The 5,510-nt window shown below is 43.6% G+C and overlaps 1 long non-coding RNA gene across 1 annotated transcript; it reads right to left on the reverse strand.

The window, feature by feature from the left end:
• Nucleotides 1-2,371: 2,371 nt before the first annotated feature.
• LOC125319383 lies at nt 2,372-5,213 on the reverse strand. Its single transcript, XR_007200699.1, has 2 exons — nt 4,745-5,213; nt 2,372-3,106 (listed from the first exon to the last, which is right to left on the reverse strand). It is a non-coding gene; the product is annotated as an uncharacterized LOC125319383 (long non-coding RNA).
• Between the last annotated feature and the right edge of the window lie 297 nt (nt 5,214-5,510).

Genomic DNA, 5,510 nt, shown 5'->3' on the forward strand with positions numbered 1-5,510 from the left:
ACATCTTTCAAAATGAGATTTGTGTAGGCTTGTTTTCTTTCATTTTTGTCTGTTCTTTTGACAAAAAAGATGGTATACTGTCCCAGCTTTACCAGTGTTTTTGTTTTCCTAAAGGGTTTGCTGCCCTCACACTATGTCTCTGTTTACTCGACAGATTATTTGTTTTCTATTCATGACAGCCCTCTCTAAAGAAAAATCAAACTATTTTACAGATTTGTCACCTTACACTTCTGAAGCATTACCATTCAGCAACTAGAATAATATGGTCAGATAGGCTGAAGTGACTTGAGTGGTTATGCTACTTTTTTTAAGGTAATTTAGATATAAAGGCATTTAGCCACTGCTCCATGCAGTGTTAAGTTTTATGTGTTGTATACTATATGTAGACAGATTTGGGAATGGGCATCTGCTCAACAGCTCAGACTGTGCTCTGCAGCAAAGCAGCTTCAGTCTAGACATGCACAGTCACCTAGTTCCTTCTGAGAGAAACAATACTCCTGATAGCCAGTGCCCTACCAATACATTTCACATGTATGTTCTGTTTTCAAAAGCATTTTAAATCCTTAATGAACTCTGCTCAGAGAGTCACTCTCAAAAGAGGGGTTGAAGTTTGTTAGCAAAAATGTAAGGGTTTAGGAAAAATACAAGGCATTGTAATTTAAATGTAGGTTTGCCCCAGTACAAGCAAAGCACGAAGTCTCTGAGCTCATCTGAGGTAACAGGAGTGGATAGCTTTAAGTCACCAGCAGTTAGGTTTGTATTGTGGGTAGAGGGGCGATTTAGCATCTTTAAGCTGCAGCAGCCTAGCAGGTGCTAATCTGGTCATTCTGTGCTGCTAATCTTGTTCTTTTCTGTAATTATTGTTTCCAGCCCCAGTGCTTCAGCTCACATAATTGTGGCTTGTCATCTGCAACACTTCTGTCATGCAATGGGAGAATGGGGGAATGCCTGAATGTCAAGCCTGAGTTTCAGCTGTGGTACTCATCCTTCCCTAGGAAGAGAGGATGGCTGACACTGAATCAGGTGTTTGGATTGACAAGGAGTGAAGGTGAGTCAGGACCTCATCTGATGCTTTCACATCTTAAATGATGTGGGATGGAAGATCATGTATTGGCAATACTGCTGAATGAATATGGACAGCATACATTTTAGCTCAATATGTGAGAGCTCTGAATGCACCATTCAGCGTTAAGTAACTCTTAATACCACAGTTTGCTGAAGTGTCACTGCCCTTGTTATCTTTTCTATATATACCTTTCCACAACACTCGATGAAATAGTAATCATGTATCTTAATGTGGTTTCAGTGCAAAATCACCTGAAGAATGGCAGTTTCACTTGGTCTCAATTTAAGCACTTTAGGCCCATTCAGAGCAGAAACTTAGGGAGTGCCATGATACTGTGAAGCAAAGCAAATATTTGCACAACCCATGGAGACCAAGCAGCATGCACTTTAAAGCAGATCTATTGAGTGCTGCTGTCTCCAGCCAGCATCTCTGTGTTTGTGGTGGGAGTAAGCAGGTTGGACCTGCTAGGAGCCTCTCCTGGGCTAGTGGCAACTTATCTGTCAGACAAGTGGAACAGACAGCTTAGGGGGGCCAAGGGGAAGGGCAGTATTTTAAAGTGTAGTTGAAAATTCATCAGATCTTCTTTGCATGCATACAATTCAAAATATCTCTAACTCAGAGTGGTTTTTAAGTGAAAGCTGTGTTCCTGCAGGGGTATAGTGTTAAGTTTCTTTCCTAAAAGAAAGTATCTTCTGCTTGGCTGCTTGACTTCTGCTGCATTGTCGGAGACAGTTAAATGCAATCATCTATACTGAAAAACATCCAGGTTTTTCTTAGCTGATTTTTCATTCACTTGCAGCCTAATTTACAAGCCCAGCTGCATCTGTAGCTACCTGCGATAAGGACAGTACAACCTGCTGGTAGAGAGGCTAATGTCCTGAACAAGATTTGCTTTACTCTACATGTGATGTCTTGAACTGGTTCACAGACGTTCTCCTTAGCAAACACTTTGGTTTCCCCGGCATGCTCTGAGTTAATGTGGCACAGTGATGGCTGGCTGCTCCCTAGGAAGAGCGTGCCCTGCTTTCACCAGCTTCCTTACCCCAGAAAGAGCCTGAGACCCAAGAGCAGAGCCGATCTGAAGTGGGCTTTATAGCATGACCAGTCCTGACCAGTAATAGTGAAAGTGTGCCTGCCCACACAGAAGGGGTTACAGAATTGAACAGGAGGACATGGCTAAAGAGCTGGTACAGAGAGTGTCAAAGCAGGTAAATAGGTATAACAGAGTGAGGCCAGCCCTGCTCCAACCTGTGAGCAAAGCTGGATAACGAAGGAACTTGAAATATGACTGGGATGCCTGAAATATAAAGCTAGGCATTCTTTATTTGTTTCCAGACAATGGGCAAAGCTGTTTTTGCAATTTTTGTCCTGTTCTTTTTCTTGTATAAAAACATAGAGAGTATGGCCAAGCTTCTCCTGATCATTGTCCTCTTTCCTTAAATAAAAAAAATCTCTGTTTCCACATTCCCAAGGAGTCTGATGACATGAGCATAGAAGGGCTGGATCACAGCTAGAAGTAGGAACATGCCTTTGGGCTGGAAGTTCTAGCCACAGTTTTCTGTATTTTAGAAAGAAAAAACATAACAAATAAACAGTCATGACAACCTGAGAGAAAACTCTCTTTCACTGTTTGTCTCTATTTAACTCAAGACGATACCATGAATCACTAATAAAAAGCCATTGCTGGAAAGTAAAAATAAAATGCCAAGTGTCTTTTCATCAATATGAAACATCCCTGATCATGCAAAGACCAGTCCCTGCAGCCTCTGCTCACGTGAAAGGTGTTTACTCACAACTAGGTTTGCAAGCACTAAAGCATTATGCACACAAAAATAATGATGACTTTTCTGTGTGCTCAGAGAAAGAAAGTGAGGCACCTCGTATTTTCAGGACAGGATGAAAGTAGTATCTTTTTAGAATCGTGAAATGTAAGAGAAACATGGCATTTGCAGGCAGGAGAACAGTGGGGGCCCCCATCCTGTCCAGGCCTGGGTGCTGCCATTGGAGTCCTGCTTGTGCTGCAGCACACTCCCAGCGCTCCTGCAAAAATAACACTCCAATGCTAATTTTAGCATCCACTATAATACAAAGCAATTCAAGGCATCAACAGCGTATTTCATGAGGACAGTATTTCTCTTTTGCTTGTGTAGTTCCCAGGCTGCAGTGCCATTCTGTTCACCAATCTTAAACAAACACCGCCCTTGAGATTTCCTAAATAGTTCAAAGTGGTGTCTAGGGAAACATTAGAAACATCGATATGGAAAGCCTGAATACGCTTCAGATGAAACCACTTTGAATGCCCATTTTTGTGCAAGTTCTGGGCTGGAAGATAGTATAAAGCAAGAGGTTTTTAAGATAAACTTGTCAGGAATGATGCTATAATAGCAAAGTTTTCTAAATATTTATTCCTGATAAGCTTTTCACAAGCCCTTCGCTTATCATTTCATTCAATTTTTAATGCAAGAAATGTTTGAGGAGGAAGAATTAATGGTCATGTTCTTTTCAGTCCCCTTGAAGTTCTGACTGGAATGTTTTTTATATGTTGTTTCCCTTGCTTATTTATTATAGGGAGCATTTACAAATACATTCAGTGCAGAAGCTGATGTACAAGAGACAGTACTCCAAAAGTCAGTGTTTGACAGCAGAGGCCACAGTCACCATAGTTATTTTCTATTCTGAATACATGGAGGAACTGCAGTAACTGGGACGTGCTAGTTTGCAAACACTGACACCATCTCATCAATGGATAATCACTGTTTACATGTGCTGGATATCAGCACCTGTAAACTCCTGTAACACCTGAACCTTACTCTGAGGAAATATAAGAAGGCAGCTCATATTTTTGAAGCATCAGCAGAAGTCACTACTATGAAGATATCGTACATGGGACAATGCCTCCTGATTCCCACTCCTCATTTGTCTCTTTAAAAAGTTTGGGACATTCTCTGGCCTATATTCATCACTGTCACCACCCATCTCTAGTTTCAGGAATGTCACAGGTCATGATTAAAATAGCTGCCACTTTCCCATCCCTTTGGTGATATTTTTGCAATGTGGGATAAAACTATCTCTCATGTATCCACGTGGGGGAAATCCAAACTTCTCCCTCTGCCTTAATGCACTCCCCATGCTGCCACACAACTTGCTGGAAGCTGGAGGAATATTCTGAGGAATTATTACCACAAGTCTGGTTTTATTCTTGTTCTCTTTGTAAATGTGGCCCACTTTTGGAGACATGGCACTAGGCTAGCAGGAGTTCAGGACTGAGCTGGTTTGGCTAGTCTTAAGTTTTTTATGGCAACGTCATTACATAGCACGATGAGAGTCAGTCCTGTGCTCAGGGCCCTCAAGGTCTGGGCAATGCTCCTGTGACCTTTTCTGTGATTCCTATGCTTGGAAAAGATGCTAGGCCCAGAGAAAAGAGATTAACATTGCTTCTCTTCAATGTGCTCAGAGCTACAAAACCTTCTATAGTCCTTAATCAACAAATGCCTATTGATACCCATTGGAACATCCACCAGCCCCAGTAAAGTTTAGCCCAGAGACTGAACCATGGACCACATCTGGCCAGTGCAACCCTTTTGCATGCACCAGCAGGATATTAAGCTCACAGTAGGTCACACAGATGACGTATGCCACAAGTGTAGCAAACCAGTTGCTTTAGGACACTCAGCTTACCAGGAAATCTTGTCCAGAATATGGATGTTTTGGCCGGATGGTCAGGATGCTGGACAGCAGGATGGTCTGAGGAGGCTGCTGCTCAGCCACAGGGACACAGTCGGCACATAGACAAGATGAAATGTGGCCAGAGAAGATGAAGAAAACAAAAAGTCTGCTGTACCTGAGGGATGGAGGTTAGGACAAGAAGCAGGCGACCCATCTGTCCTGTCACTGCCTCCCAAGACTGTTCCCTGCCTTCTGCTCTCTCTCATTCCTGGTCCCACTTCCTAGTTGACTTTCAGTCACATTCCAGGCCTGCCTGCTTGCTTGCAGACCATCTCCAGTCTACTACTACTAATGTTTTTATTGGCCAAAGACCTAAAGCCTGTCTCCCCACCACACTGCTGTTGCCTTGCCTTGTGGTCTGCCCTTTCCTTCCTGTGCTCCATTTGTTAGGATCCTTTGCTGGAGCAGCTGCAGAGGCAGAGGGCTGCCTGCTCTGTGTGCAGAGTCAGGGAGCTGTGCTGGGTGGGGACAAGGGGATGGCTCCCAGCCAGCATCCCCAGGCCAGGGCAGGCAGCCTGGCAGACAGGATGTGATGGGCAGAGCTTAGCACAGGCAGCAGGACACAGGCTGCAGCCAAGAGGCAAAATGCCAAATTTCAGTGGTGGCTGGATGAAAGGACTTCCTCAGCATCCAGGCGGGAGCTGCTGCCATCCAGAAAAACACCAGACCAAATCTGGGCCTGGGGCAGGTGTTTCATCCCATTATCCCCTATTTTGTT

The sequence above is a fragment of the Corvus hawaiiensis genome, chromosome Z (genome assembly GCF_020740725.1).
Source record: "Corvus hawaiiensis isolate bCorHaw1 chromosome Z, bCorHaw1.pri.cur, whole genome shotgun sequence".
NCBI lineage: Eukaryota > Metazoa > Chordata > Aves > Passeriformes > Corvidae > Corvus > Corvus hawaiiensis.